The sequence below is a fragment of the Gobius niger genome (assembly GCF_951799975.1).
Source record: "Gobius niger genome assembly, chromosome: 2".
NCBI lineage: Eukaryota > Metazoa > Chordata > Actinopteri > Gobiiformes > Gobiidae > Gobius > Gobius niger.
Genome location: NC_136853.1, coordinates 32,969,408 through 32,986,042, shown reverse-complemented (window position 1 = coordinate 32,986,042; position 16,635 = coordinate 32,969,408). Strand labels below are relative to the sequence as shown.

At 40.5% G+C, this 16,635-nt stretch overlaps 2 long non-coding RNA genes across 2 annotated transcripts; both read right to left on the bottom strand.

The window, feature by feature from the left end:
* Positions 1-9,685: 9,685 nt before the first annotated feature.
* On the bottom strand, positions 9,686-10,707 carry LOC306983116. The gene is made up of 3 exons (XR_013794261.1): positions 10,573-10,707; positions 10,323-10,496; positions 9,686-9,921 (listed from the first exon to the last, which is right to left on the bottom strand). It is a non-coding gene; the product is annotated as an uncharacterized lncRNA (long non-coding RNA).
* Positions 10,708-14,272: 3,565 nt separating this feature from the next.
* Positions 14,273-16,110, bottom strand: LOC306959689. The gene is made up of 5 exons (XR_013792637.1): positions 16,030-16,110; positions 15,001-15,101; positions 14,727-14,817; positions 14,373-14,437; positions 14,273-14,305 (listed from the first exon to the last, which is right to left on the bottom strand). It is a non-coding gene; the product is annotated as an uncharacterized lncRNA (long non-coding RNA).
* Positions 16,111-16,635: the final 525 nt, after the last annotated feature.

The window sequence follows — 16,635 nt, the reverse complement described above, 5'->3', positions numbered from 1 at the left end:
AATAACGGTGGGGTTTGGAGCTTTGAATTCCGTTTTGAGGGAGTTTCGTCGATGGACGGACGGACGGACGGACGGACGGACGGACGGACGGACGGACGGACGGACGGACGGACGGACGGACGGACGGACAGACAGACAGACAGACAGACAGACAGACAGACAGACAGACAGACAGACAGACAGACAGACAGACAGACAGACAGACAGACAGACAGACAGACAGACAGATAGATAGATAGATAGATAGATAGATAGATAGATAGATAGATAGATAGATAGATATGTCTTTCTGCCTCCCAGAAAGAAGCTAGTATTACACAGGAGGGCCAATTAGCGTCTCTCACTTTGACAAGCAATCATCAGCAACAGCATGCTTATACATGTTAATGGAGGTCTACAGTGACCGAGGCAGTTTGGACTGTCTCATTACAGGCACATGCAACTGAGAATGAGGGAGCAACCTGTCCCCTGTCACCAACTCTGTGCCTGTCCATCCCTTTTTCCTGACATTGTGCGGTGGGCGCCAAGAAATGTATTGTTTTTATATTGTTATAGTTGGAGACCTACACTATAAAACTGAAGCTGTCAGCAGTGCCAGCTTCAGCAAAAACAAATGCTAATGTAGCTTTCTTTAACAATTAACTAATAGAATTTATTTTTACTTCTTTAGGTCAAGTATGTTCAAGATTATGTCAGTTTGCTCAATACCAGAAGAATGAGAGATAGAGCACAATTTTGTATTGCTTTTTACAAAACCAGAATTTACTGATCTCCGTTCCCACCCTCACCTATGGTCATGAGATTTGGGTAATGACCGAAAGGACAAGATCTCCTATTCAAGTGGCCAAAACTAGCTTCCTTCGCTGGGTGGCAGGGTGCACCCTTCGAGATCAGGTGAGATTGTACAAGCGTACAACAAAATAGTGTTCAGGTGTCAGTCCTGAGCTGCTGCAGCTGAGCCACGCTGCCACTGTTCGTAAACCTGACCCGCATGACCTTGGAGGACGGAGAAACTGTAGCTGCCCTCTGTCTCCTCTGAACATCTGAAACGGTGCACCGCCTCCTTGTCCCCGTCTCAGAGTGTGGTGTCCTGCACTGGTCAGCTCCACCTCCTCCTTCTTCCTGCTCCTGCACAGCTCCCTACGCAGTCTTTCACCATCTCCTCGTTTGTCCCTTTTTTTGTTTCCTGTAGCTCCTCTTGTGACGCCTCCTCTGTGCTGCAGGTGTGGGAGCTCTTGGTGCCTCTTCAGTGTCTCAGAAGAAGATATTTGTAGATCTCAAATGGATTTAGCTGGTAAACTAGCAGTTTGTTTACCTTCAAAAAGCTGCTTTCTTCAGGACCATTTTGGAATCTCTAAGTAAACAAATCCACCAAACCTCCACAAAAACATGGTAAAGACGTACAAAAGTATCCAGGAAAACAACACGGAGCAGAAATCACAAATGCAGCTCACTGAAAAAGGCAAACAATTGCACCAGGAGAGAGGGAGGTCACTTCAGCCAGCTGAGGTGGCTAGGACATCTGTTTCGGATCCCTCCTGGTCGCCTCCCTCGAGAGGTGTTCCAGGCATGTTCTATTGGGACAGGGCCTCGTGGAAGGCCCAGGGAATGCTGGTGGGACTATGTCGCCTCGGGGTCCCCCCAGAACAGCTGGAGGAGGTGTGCGACTATGCATGGATCGGGAAGTCTGGGCATATCTGCTGAGACTGCTGCCTCCGCAACCCGGCCCCGGATAAAGCGGAAGAAAATGGATGGACAAAACCAGAAGTTTACATACATTTCATTCATGTTTTGTAACCTTGCCTTTAAACTGTTTAGCTTGGGTCAATCGTTTTGGACTTCCTTCCACAAGCTCCTCACAATAGTTGGCAGGAATTTTGGTCCATTCCTCCAACTGAGCCATATTTGTAAGCCACCTTGCATGCACATGCCTTTTCAGCTCTGCCGATACATTTTCAACTGGATTGAGATCAGGACTTTCTGATGGCCACTTCAAAACATCAACTTTGTTATCCATAAGCCACTTTGTAACCAGTTTTTCAGTATGCTTTGAGTCACTGACCATTTGGAAAACCTATGTGCACCCAAGCTTTAACTTCCTGGCTGATGTCTAAAGATGTAGCTCTAATTTTCCCCACATAGTGTTCTTTCTTCATGATGTCAACTGTTTTGTGAAGTGCACCAGTCCCTCCCGCAGCAACACAACCCCACAGCATGATGCTGCCACCCTCGTATTTCACAGTTGGGATGGTGTTATCAATATATTTGATATTTCTCCAAAAACTCTGTATCCTTTTTTTATTTGCAAACTCCAATCTGTTTTTTTCCTTTATGTTTTTTTTTGGGGGGGGGAGTAAGGGCTTCTTCCTGGCAGAGTTCCCTCTCCGCCCTTGTTGGTACAGGACTTGTTTCACTCTGGATAATGACAAACTCTTACCAGGTTCAGCATCTTCATCAGGTCTTTTGCATTTGTTCTTGGGTTGATCTTCACATTTCAAACACAGCACATTCATCTCAGGGACACAGAAAACAGCTTCTTCGTCATGTGGGCTTTCCCGAATTGTTTCAAGGTATAGTAATCTCAATCTTTCCACAAACTAAGGGCATTACATATTGCTTCAGAACGGTATTCTTAGATCAGGGTGCAGACAATTGTGTTCATGGCAAGCTTAATGTACAGCCTACAACGGATTTCTCAGACAAATAAAGCATTATCTATAGTATCGAACTTTTAGACCGAAAGATATAGGACTAATAATTCGACCATAGCTTCGGGAACATATTATTGGTTTGGGGTGCTGCAGAATAAGATCACCCCTTGATTGCGACAGTTTCAAGTATCAAATGTGGCAGTGAAAAAAGAGTAGCATGTTTGTAGCGTGTGTGGGTGGCACCAAGATTAATTACAATTTAATATAAATTGCAATTTGAAGGTTGCAATAATCAATTTGCAAAGGCAGCGGTCATTTAAGTGATATAACATCCTCTCTCAGCAACAATCATGTCTCCATTGGATTTCATTATGTATAAACCTGCAATTGCTCCAGTTTGACCTCAGAAAATATGTTTTGAAATGCATGTAATTTAATTTGCCAGCTCTTATTTCCGTCTTCCCTTAAATGTTTTTGCTCCGGAATATGTTAAAATGCTTTTGAAACATGAATGTCAAATCTAATCCCGATACGATTGTGTTAAAATGTTGCAAAGGACTGTTCAAGAGAGTTCTATATCCAAACACACTACATCACACTGGAACCTGTGCCATGTGCACAGCAGGACGTTCAGCATGTCAGCTCTGATTAAGCCTGCTTTCGGCCGGCAGAAAAGTGCTCTTGAGTGCAGGAAGTGGAGAAAATGAAACTACTTGTGTCCAGTGATAAATAGCATTAGGCAGTGGGGACCTTGGGAGCCTTATTGCCTGGTCCACCTCCAGAGGATACCGCCTGGTTTGGGCCTTCGGAGTGCGGGGCAACAGCATCATCATCATCGGATCAGAAGGGTGTGTCTGTACTTCGCCTGTTCACCGGGTAACTATGACAACAAGCAGTGCCTTTGTATCACATGCTCCACTCAATAACATGAATATCTGCGCAAGGCCAGACTGTCAGTAAAAATGCTTATGTGTTGAAGTATTTGTCCTATCAGCCCTTTTCGCAAAATCTACCTGCCTAGCCTGCCAGGAATTCTTATTTTCAACAATCTTCGCTGTCCCACAGAAAATGTGGGACAGCGGTTATTGTCCCACATTTGTTAAGTTTTCATCAAAAGCAGTCAGTTTGAGACACACAAAAAAAAAAATGGAGAAAATCACACTTTTGTTAAGCTGTTCTTTTAAGCAACATTTTACAACGTTTTGAAGTATTTAAAACATCCACAAACAAATTTCAACGTCCAACTTTACACATTTCACTGTGCAACACATTAAACAACTCCAAAAAAAATCTTTAAACAAATATTTAATTGCTACTTAGGCACCTATTTTGTATTTTGTTTTCAGGCATTTCTTTACCTAATTTCGCATACTTTGTCTAGGCATCCCCTTTAAGAAACATACCTGGTGTCTCCTGGATTGTCGTCTGTGTCGTTCTCGTCCACTTCCTCAATCTGATCTGACTCTGATCCTGTCTCATGTTTGTCTTCGTGCAGGCTCTTCTCTTCTGCTCAGGGGCTCGCTGGCCTGTGTATTTTTTTTTAAGAAGAAGAAGAAGAAGTGGAAAAAGAAGAAGAGAAAGAAGAAGGGGAAAAAGAAGAGGAGGAAGAAGAGGAAGAAGTAGACGAAGAGAAAGCAGACGAGGAAGAGGAAGAAGAGAAAGAAGTGGAAGAACAGAAAGAAGAGGAAGAAAAGAAAGAGGAGGAAGAAGAGGAAGAGGAAGACAAGGAAGAAGAGGAAGAGGAGGAAGAGAAAAGAGGGAAGAAGAAGGGAAAGAAGAGGAGGAAGAGGAAAAAGAAGAAGAGGAAAAAGAAGGGGAAGATGAGGAAGATGAAGAGGAAGCAGAAGAAAAAGAAGAAGGAAGGCATGGAGCGAAGTGTTTTTCTCTGTGTATGCAACATGTGCTCCTGGCTAGACTTGTTGGTGCATTTACAGTGAATATTCACTTTATATGTAATACTGTACGTAAATATATATTTTTTAAAAACATATGACACAGTTGGTCTCCACCAAGCTGCCAGAGTCAGCTAGGTTTGTTGTTGTCTGTTGGAATTATTCTGGGGCAGCCAAACAAAATGATGGAGTACTCATGTGAGAATTAAAAGCAGCTGAGACTAGGCACAAGAATAAACAAGCACTCACTGGAATAGCCTGCACTGGTCAGTAGCCAGACATTTATAATGAATTTGCTCAACGTTCTCAACAACGCAACGTATGCAGTCTTGTTTTCTTTGGAATTAACTGTGTTTTTGGCTCTCAAATGAGGCAACAGTCATATTTAAACACATTATTTCCCCTGCAGTTGTTGTTTTCTTGATAAATCCACAACATCTGTCAAGTTACTTCATTAGGACACTGCTCTGGCACAGGACTTTCTCCCTTGAGCAGCTGAAGTAAAATAATAATAAAAATAAAAAATAATAATCATTTTTGGAATTTGCCACGCTGTGCATTTGCTCAGGGGCTCCTCTCTCCTCTCTTCTCTCTGTTTCTCTCTCTTTGCCCTCCTCTCTTTACTTTTTCACTTCTCTCTGTGAGCGCAGGCACCAAAGAACACTACATGATGCACGGTTTTGTCAGGACATATGAACTCATGTTTGCTGATGAATTTACTACATTTTGCTGACGAAATTTACTACGTGTTGGTGTAGAGTCCCCTCGCACAGCACAGGCGTCCCTCCTTGTGTTATATCATTTGATATCTTTTCTTTCTCAAGATCTCATTGAATACGGACTGCTTTTGTCAATTGCATTAATAATACAGTGGCGCAAATACTGTACAATGCCATAAAATCCCAATGACTAAAATGTGGTGCCCCTTGGAAAGTGGCGGGCCGTGGGGTTTTCAGTCACAGACTTCAGTAGTAACCTGGGTTCACTCACTCAAACACATATAAACGGCGTATGTATAAAACAGCCTTTTGGTGTGGCATTTGTTCACCAAAGGATGTATCAACAAAGCAAACCAAAGCAGAGGTGCCTCCGTCCCCAAACAAAAACCTTCGGGAACACTCGTAATGCGGAAACACTCGACGCATGGCAAGCGAGACAAGTGCATTATAACATGGAAACGGGCTGTTTTTATGAGATGTTTGGTGAAATTGATGCTTTGTGGGAGTTTGGTGCTTTGTGGGATGCTTTTTTAGCACACCTTGTGTGAGCGAGCAGAGTGAGCAGAGAAGGCCATGCTGGCTCTGATGGCCCACCACAGCCCTTGGAGCAGTTGATGCCCAATGCACAAGTGCATTATGAGCGTAAAGGAAGCGGCGTAAAGGAAGGGGCGTATAGGAAGCGGTAGCACTGGCAAAGTACATTGGTTAACCTTTAGATTGTTATGGTGTTGACTTGATGGTACAATATGTGAGTTGGAAAGGTTTGAATCCACAGTGACGCCAAGTTTAAGTTTTGGGCAGGATGTGCAGGATGTGAGATAACTGCTGGGTCAGGCAAATACAAAGTGGGGATGGGTTGGGCAGCTCTGTATGTCTGGAAAAAACTGGCGTCTCTGTGCTTCCACAGACCACCAAGTATACAGGCAGCGTACATTTGTGAAGCTTCAAGACGCAAAATGCAAGCAAACTCTAGTAGATTTGTGGCTCTTGGCTTAAGTCAAACCCCGGTCACAATAGGCTCTATGCACAGAATGACGGGGATAGATTCTTGTTGGCCAGTGTAGGGTAACAACTATTTCCTTTAATGTCTTTTTTTTTTATGTTTAATGTCATTTTTTTTTTCTTTCCTTGCACTCAAAATGAGCGTGAAAACGGAAAGTGATATACACAAAAAGTGCTTTAGGTATTATTGTGATATTCCACTATTGCTCATTATATTTAAATACTAAAATAAATACTAAATACTATTATTAGATGAAAGGGTCGGCCTGTGCTGCATGTTGCCTGCAGACACAGACATTCATTAAATAAATAAAATGGTCACTTTTAATTTATATTAATCGTTTATTCACAGTAGCTACCGTTTTGTAACTCTTTTCTGTCAAGTGTGCAAAGTGGAAGACTGCCTTCCGGAGTTCTGATAAATCATAATTTAAGAGAGGCTGATAAATTACTTGTGAATTTCACCACCATCTGTGTTTTCTGGTGGGACCTGGACACGGGGAGTCTGACAGGCGCATGCAGCAACGAGTGACTAATGACTCTGTGAGGAGGTGGGAAGGGCAATATGGACATATCATGATAAACAACCCAAAACATGCACATTAGTCTCATACTCTTGAATATGAAGAACACACATTTGTTGTATTAGCATGTGGATATAACAAAAACAACAAAATAATAGCAGTTGCGTGCTTATTTAATACATTTCTAAAGAGGGGGTATTATGCTTTTTTCAATCACATGGCATCAGTCTCATAGCACACTACAATGACGACGAAACTTCTGTTGGTCTGTAAATGCAGTAAATTAGAATAACTGCCTTGCATAAAATTGCTCTCTCAAAATGGCTGTAGTGAATGTCTTGAAATAGGCCTCTGTCTCTTTAAGAACCTCTGACCCTTTCCGACATGCCCCCTCCACACGCTGTCTGTGGCATCAGTGGGGAGGGGGTTCTGCTGAGGAGCAGTGGTTGGTTACTCGGCTGGCGACGAAAGCTCGGAGGCGTCTCCAGGAGGTGGGGGCGTTCCTAGGAGGACTCAGGCAAACCTATGCCTAAAATGGCTGCCATCAGAGTTTTTACAGATTACTCAAAAATACGTGAATGTGCCAAGGCAACACTTCAGGCATGTTTTTAATGAGGGAATGACATAATAACATGATGTAAAGCTTGAAAAAGTTGATTTTGCATAGTACCCCCCCTTTAAGTAAGTTATCAGACTCCATAATAAATCATCCTGATGATACAGGAAACAGTTTTTCTTCCCTTACCTTTCTGCGATAAGTCAGTGTCAACACAATCTGGCTGGTTTAAGTATGTTCTATTGTCCTTAAAAAAAGTGATCTATAAACCTGAAAATAAAAAAAGTGGTTAGGGAACAAGCTAGCAGAAACAGCCATCCAGAGCTTAAGAAGCAAAGCTTTCCTGCACAAGAGACAGATCTAAGTCAAATAGTGGCTCAAAGAACCTTTACTGACCAGGACATAATATAAAATGTACTCATGTTGTTCCTTGGAGGGTTCAGAGCAAATTCCAAACAAGCAGAGGTATGTAATGCAGACAGGGGATTAGTATTCTGAAGGTCAAGTCGGCGAATCGATTACAGCACACCAAGGGGAAAAGGCAGCCAAAAGTTGAGCAAGTAAAATGTTGAACTTCCCAACTTAAATGATCTCCAGCTCAGAATATAAATTGGAGAATGTAGGTCAGGATGATACAATATTTAGAAGATTGAATGATGATCCGCTTTTTACTACTACCTTACAGAACCAAGACCAAGGCTCAAACTCAATTCCCCCCTTAGCTCTTCCACTTTGTTATGCGCGCAGCAATTGGGCTGCGGCTAAGGGGAAGAGATATAGCTTTCCCCTCCAAACATAAATGTACAAACAAACATGTGATTTTGCTGTGAGCGGCTCAGCTCACCTAAGAGATGACTGTAACTTTACCGGGAGATTTGACTTAAGTCAGTAGAATTTGAGATTTAAATAGGTTAGGTCCTCATGCATTCTTTGATTACCCACTGCAATAATAGCATTTTCTCTGTCGAGCTGGTCGTTGATGGCAACAGTACAGTCCATGTTATACAGTTTACCTTTAAAACGGTGGGCTAGGCAGAGTTTGACAAAACATGGAAACAAGCTGGCGAAATGAATTCACAAACATAATCAAAAAGCACTTTTTATACTCTCTCATCCTCATTGGACTAGTAGAACTTTGCAGCAAAAACTTTTTATTTGACGATACGTTTTTTTGACGATATGTTGGTGTTCCTTTTGACAGCCTGACAGTTAGTTTCCAGGGCAGGGGCAGCATCCAGAGTTACTTAGGGCCAATCCAATATGCTTTGATTCGACTAGACAGTTACATGTTGCTCCAATCTGACCCAGGCAGGTCACCGATTGGCTCAGGGGTAAGTCGGATCGCAGCCCGTGAATAAAATATCCTGATTCACATTGGTTTGGGCAATTCTGTTCTAGTCCCAATAGACGAGAGATTCAACTTTGGTAACACTTTATTTTAGCACTCACTTATTAACAGCTAATTAAGTGCTAATTAGTGTACTAATTGATGGTTAATTAGCTCTTAGTTAGTGTTTATAAAGCACTTATTAGTCCTTATTTTGCATGACCTTATTCAACATCTAACTAGCTTCTAACTAACACTTTCCCATTTATTAAATCTTAATTACTATTTATTAGAAGGTTATTGGACATTAATGAATGTGTTAATACGCTTCTGGTTATACAGGCCTTATTAGGTGTTAATACTACACAAACAGTTGTTACCTGTTTATTACCTCTCGATAAACAGGGACAAATCCTAAGCAAGAAAACAAATCATACGCCGTCTAATTTATAACCAATTAGCTGTTAATTAATTATTTATAGCTAAGAACATGTTCCCCATTCTGAAGTGATGTTTTGATAATAACTAATTAACTATTAGTTCAACACCAATTAACCCAAATAGGTCTCTATTCTGAAGTAGACTTCTCTTCATACCTAATAAATGCAAAAAATTAAAAACAAACACCTTTTTACCAATTAATTACATAAAACACAATCAGAACAAACTATTTTCAGAATTTATTTGTATACACAACAGTATTGTAATTTAAAATGAATGCAATTACTTTGCCTATCCACATGAAACAAAAACTGTAAGAAAAGTTCAACGTCTTCTCGGTCAGCACATATGCATAAATGCTGTCTAGTTGTCCAAAAAAGCTGACAATCTTCAAATGTATGCTTGATGTAATGCAACCACTACAGTAACACCACAAGCACAGTCAAAACAATATGCTTGTGAACGAACTTTTGAACAAACTTTTCAAATAGATCACTTGTTTTAATACTTAACTATCAGTGGCAAAAGCTTGCCTTTTGATTTCAAGCTTTCAATAACTGCCCTTTTCTCTGCTGTGACATTGCTAGCACACCTATTCGCAAATGAGATGAGGGTTTCAGTGGAAGAATCAAATGTTAGGGTCTTGAAGGTGTCAGGATCCACCATGCTGAGCTCTGCGATGGGAGCCGTGAGTTTAATAGTGCCGCGGTCCACATTGTTTGCCCTGAAGGCTTCCGTCATTGTCCTGACCCGCTGGAACGTTTTCAGGACTTGCTTGTACCTTCGGACAGCTTCATCAGGCCTTTTGACTTAGAAAAAAAAAAACACAATAATTGACTTGGTAAATTATGCACATAACACTTTAAATATTGTTGTATTAGGAATAACTGCAAAACTACAAACTTGACTTAAAACTTAAACAAATAATTTGAATTTATAAGAAGCCATTTTCCATGACAGTATTACTGAATTTACCCTGATGTGTTCGACAGATCTGTTTAATAATATTAAATAAATGCAAGACCCAACCCATTACAATCTGTTTCTTAAAATATAACATTTACATTTATCTGTAGGTAGTATCACTCCTGTATTACCAACTAAATACATTTGAAATAAAATTGGCATAGGGTACTCGACATATGTTTTCAAAATATTTGAACATTTGTGTAATATATTGTTCAAATAAACATTACAATTCATTCTGTACCTCTCATGTGAGTTCGCCCCAGCACTGCTACATCATCTGAATCATCAGACTGTTTGATTTTTTTCTTCTTCGTGATTGCACCATCGCTGTCAGTCTCGCTTATGTTTGGTGAAGAGGAGACATCGGTGTCCGACAGGTAATTCTTTTCTTTTTTGATTGTAGCTTTGCGTTGAGCTGTAGTCAGGAGAAAGATTAATATCATGCAAATAACCATAAACATTTTATGCATTAGATGCTGCCTGCTTCTTACGTTTGGTCTTGTTTTCTCCCATTAATTGTTGCCGAAGAAAATCCCGCTCTTCCTCGAGATCTTTAATCATTTTCCCTTGCCACTCAATTTTGGCCTCCAGAAAAGAAATTTTGGAAACTGAATAAAAATACAAAACAAAAAACAATAAATATATATATACACTTAACTGAATGTTACTTGTGTTTGTTTCAATATGCATGAATGTTGAACTGCAACATAGAGAACCAAATTTGAAACACATAATGACTTTGGTCACATATGTAACTACTAGTGATGCGCGGGTTGCGGGTTCCACCGCGGGCCCCGCGGTCTGCCCGCGGTTCGGGTCGGGTCGGGTCGTGAAATTCTCCTTCGATCGCGGGGCGGGTTGGGGCGGGGCAAAAAATGCCGGTCGCGGGCACTCTATGCCTCCGTACGCGCATTCATTGAATTCATTCACAACTTATTCCGTCGTCTTTACAGCAGGTTTTTAGCGTAAATATACGTCGGATTTTCATAAAACAAGCAGCGTTTTGCAGCTTGTGATCCAGAGAACGCTTTTGTGGAGCTCATGTTTCCTATTTTCCACCGTATGTGCGACTGTGTGTGACTTCGCGTTAGGCTGACCTGTGCTCTCTTCCTCTCTCCCTCTTGCCCAGCGCTCTTCGGAGGGAGAGAGGAAGAGAGAGAGAGAGAGAGAGAGGGGCTGACACGCCGGTGCTGTTCATACGGATCATAGTTGTAACGCGTAATTTTTAATGGTTGCGGGTGCGGGTGCGGGGCGGGGCGGGCTGTAAAAATAGAACAACATTGCGGGGCGGGCCGGGTCGGGTTAGAACCTGCTCCAAATGCGGGACCCGCGGGTTGAAAAAAACCCTGACCCGCGCATCACTAGTAACTACCTCTACCTGTCGAGGTATTATATGCCAAAGTACTGTAACTTTTTTACTACTTGCTGTCATTTGTGATAACATGTATTATTACAACCACATGATATACTGCACAAAAGATGTGTGTATATGATATTGGTGTTCATCAAAACAGTACATGGGTTTGCTCATTGTAAGTCTGTTTTAAGTCATGAGCATATGCCATGGCTTTACCAGCCATATCAAATGTCTGGTGCTATCATTGTTACAAGTAGATATCACTGTGTATTACACACATTAGCATAAACTAATTAGTTCAGTTCAACCATTAAATGTATCAACTATAGTATAGGTAAAACCTGATTCCACACTTCCAGTTTGGCTGCTGCAGCTTGGCAAGCTTTCTCGATCTGTAGGATAAATGGTAAAACAATAATGAAAAGTCACAACTAAAATATTTACACACTACAAAAAGAAATTATAATACAAATATTACCTTCTGGCACATGTTGGGTCAAGTTCAGGGGTGACACTGGTGGCTCCATGGGGGCGCTCTGCTGCTTCTTTTTAGCTTTAGGCTGTAAACAGTAAAAATGGTTACAGAGGACTTCGTGTAATTGTAGATTATGCTGATATTTTTCCTTCAAATCAATTGTGTTCAGCAACAACTTTAATTTCATACTAGAAATTTGTCTGAAATTTCCATTGTCCCAGCTTACAAGTTTTGTTTTTGTTTCAAAGTACCACGATTTAATTTAGCAAGCTAAGCTAATTTGCAGTCCAGAACCACTGTCAGGTTATTTATAAATTACATGTAGATTTGGGCTTAGTACAACAAAAAATACCACATATACAGTGTCAAGATAATTAGTACCAAAGATTAACTTACCATTTTTCGACTTTTGTAATTCTTCGCACAACTCTTTGCTTTACACTTGCTCAGCTACGTATCAGCCGAATGAAGCTAGCTAGGTTTGTGCGGGTGATAATCGCGCTTAAGAAGGCGGGTACCTATGCGTTAAGCTGATTGGCTGTATGACAAATCAATAAATATAAAGACACAATTTTAATTGTTTCTTGATAATGGGAAACAAAGGGTATAAAGTTTACTGAAAAAATATATTAACTAAATTGTACTCAAACAGTGTCTTATATTTTCTACTTACTGTAAGATGGGCATCGATTGGCTGATTTACATGTCAATAGGCCCTTTTCACGCTGACGTCACGAATCCGCCATGACACTTCCGTGCAGTGTAAAACGACGTCCTGTCCGCGTTACTCTAATGGAATGAGATCGTGTGTTTCAATCTGAAGTGTCATATCTTCAAGAAAATCACCGTGGACGTCAAGTGGAAGGTATGTAATCATTGACAACATGTCGTACATTGTGTAGGAAGTAGAAATATCACCCAAGAATAGCCGTGTGATGATAGAGAAGTGAGTTTGTCCAGAAGCTTGTAATGCTAACACATGCTAACATGCGTTAGCGTGTAGACAGGTTTCTTCTGGCGTATTTGCTCACATTATTAATCATTGATAACAAGTTGTCCATTGTGTAGGGAGTAGAAATATCAGCCAATGATCACTGTGTGATTAGAGAGAAGTGACTTTTTCCAGAAGCTTGTAGCCAGTTGTAATGCTAACACATGCTAACACATGCTGATGTGGGAAGATTTCTTCTGGCATATTTGCTCACATTAATTAATCTGTGTAAACTATTGTTTGGTTTCCTAGTTATAGATCTGTAGATGGTGCTGTAATCTCTTAACTTCAAAATATAGGCTATCATAGCTCCAAATGTAGTGCAACATTAGGAATATGCTACTGAACAGTGAGAAACGCTTGACTATAGGTGTTATGAACATGCCGTCACGTCCGAGGCTTTAGTGGGCAACACAAATGTATTTTATAGACGATAATAGTTCTACGGTGGGTCAAAATAATTTTCAGAGTATTGCTAAGCTGTTCAGTACATGTTATAAAAAAGTAAAGACTACGCACTATTTTATTTCAAATTATTGCGATATTGCTCCACATATCCCTCCTAAATGTTGCTTAAAATTCAAGTTTAATGTGCTAATTTAAAATGTTCACTCTGCCTTTTTTTGTAGGATGGCCCAGTCATCACACAATGATTTTACAGTCCCTGCTTAACTTACCTCAAAGGCCCATCAGCAAACGCTCCAGCACGTGGCAAAAACTGCGGGGAAATCATTGGGACCATTCTTCCCGAGATCAGTACCAACAACAACACCCAATGTCTAAAGGTAGTGCACAACATCCTGCGGGACCAGCGTCACCCGGCTCATCAAACCTCTCAGGAAGACCCAGTGAGGCTTTCCCCTCTCTCCCCTCCTTCCCTGGACAGTGAACCATACAACACTCTGCAATAACTGAAGGGAGCTGGACTTTGCATGACTGCATTAATTACATCTATATCCAACTCTGACCATATCCTGTTTTTAATGCACTTTTTGATCTGTTTTTCTAATGTTACTGTATTTATGCCTGGAACAATAAACTCTTGATGTGCCAGGTTTACACAGTGGGTATTTATTGATGGGGTCTGTACACTTACAGGATTATGCACTTTCACCACATACCATGTAATATTCTAATGCCCAAACAAAATTGTTTTTTAAATGACTGACAAAGCGCTGATTGATTTGAGGACATAGTATTTGACTTAGATTAATTTACTAAAAGATCAAAAATGGAAAAGGATTATAAATTCTTCATGAAAAGATCACACTGGTCTGCCAACATATTTAAACTTAATGTTGTTTCATTTAAAAAGACAAGTGGGATTAGCATTACACTGTTCATTCCAGTTTAACATTTTTTTTTTACCAGCACTTCTGTAGTAGCCTCTTGTGCAGTTTCCTAAAATGACAGATACATGTTACTTGACAGTAGAGCCAATAATAAGAATTACAGAGAAAAACTTTACCTGAGTGCTTGGCCGCGTACTGGGGAATGGATAAAGGAACAGGCACACTTTTAAAGCCCATGGTCCTATTGACAATGATGGGCAAAAGGAAAAAGGCTTCAAACATTTCCAAAATGAACCTTCATGTTTCATGAACCATGAGATTATGTGACCAATGCCTTGGTGAATAGAAATGCTTTCACATACAATACAAATTCAGATATAAAAATATCTGAATTTGCTAAGTTCAAAAATAAGTTACTTTGTTGATTTTAATACATTCAAATCTTCAATCATTCAAATGAGGCTTTAGTTTTTAATAATTTGACACAATGACCCCATTTGTACATGAGGCTTCATATTGCCAATCATTACCTGTCGTGTGCTGTTTGGTAAAGTACGGAGGGCCTTCCCCACAGGACTTTTCCTGCACAGTAACCGGGACATCATTTAAGTTGAAGGTTATCTGTTGAAAAAAATACAGTTAAGTCTTTTGGTACAGAACATCAACTTCATTTTATGTAGCTTCAAACAAGCGTTTATTATACAGTCTTTCAATGCAATCCATGTCTGCTACAGAGCAACTCCAACAAAGATGAGTGAGACTTGGATCTCTATCCATAATGTTACACAATTGCTGAAATATTACCTGAAGATGATGTGCCTGTGACATCTGACAGTCCCCTCACTCTGCGGTATATTGGAAAGTAATGGGATAAATGTTAGACGTCACGTGATGACTGGGCCATCCTACAAAAAAAGAAAGCCCAGAGTGAAAAACTTTAATTAGCACATAAGATTTAGGTGGGATATAAGGAGCAACATCATAGTAAATTTAAATAAAACCATGGGGAGTCTTTACTCTTTAAGATAAGCGTCGCCTATATAACACATGTACACATACAATGTATAATTAATAACAAGCAAATGCATAACTGTTGTAGGCAGGATCATTGTTGTTTATTTCCTCTATTTTTGCAATGTCTTGGTGAATGGTGGGCAAACAGCTGATTTTTTCTGTCATGAAGAGCTGTTTATTTAAATCACAGCTCTTTTACCACACAAGGGCAGCAATGCTCTGTTTGTGAAAATTGTTTTGACCCACCGTAGAACTATTATCGTCTATAAAATACATTTGTGTTGCCCACTAAAGCCTCGGACGTGACGGCATGTTCATAACACCTGTAGTCAAGCGTTCCTTACTGTTCAGTAGCATATTGCTAATGTTACACTACATTTGGAGCTATGATAGCCTATATTTTGAAGTTAAGAGATTGCAGCACCATCTACAGATCTATAACTAGGAAACCAAACAATAGTTTACACAGATTAATTAATGTGAGCAAATATGCCAGAAGAAATCTTCCCACATCAGCATGTGTTAGCATGTGTTAGCATTACAACTGGCTACAAGCTTCTGGAAAAAGCCACTTCTCTCTAATCACACAGTGATTATTGGCTGATATTTCTACTCCCTACACAATGGACAACTTGTTATCAATGATTAATAATGTGAGCAAATACGCCAGAAGAAACCTGTCTACACGCTAACGCATGTTAGCATGTGTTAGCATTACAAGCTTCTGGACAAACTCACTTCTCTATCATCACACGGCTATTCTTGGGTGATATTTCTACTTCCTACACAATGTACGACATGTTGTCAATGATTACATACCTTCCACTTGACGTCCACGGTGATTTTCTTGAAGATATGACACTTCAGATTGAAACACACGATCTCATTCCATTAGAGTAACGCGGACAGGACGTCGTTTTACACTGCACGGAACGCGGAAGGCGGATTTGTGACGTCACGTGAAAAGGGCCTATCAGGCCCTTTTCACGCTGACGTCACGAATCCGCCATGACACTTCCGTGCAGTGTAAAACGACGTCCTGTCCGCGTTACTCTAATGGAATGAGATCGTGTGTTTCAATCTGAAGTGTCATATCTTCAAGAAAATCACCGTGGACGTCAAGTGGAAGGTATGTAATCATTGACAACATGTCGTACATTGTGTAGGAAGTAGAAATATCACCCAAGAATAGCCGTGTGATGATAGAGAAGTGAGTTTGTCCAGAAGCTTGTAATGCTAACACATGCTAACATGCGTTAGCGTGTAGACAGGTTTCTTCTGGCGTATTTGCTCACATTATTAATCATTGATAACAAGTTGTCCATTGTGTAGGGAGTAGAAATATCAGCCAATGATCACTGTGTGATTAGAGAGAAGTGACTTTTTCCAGAAGCTTGTAGCCAGTTGTAATGCTAACACATGCTA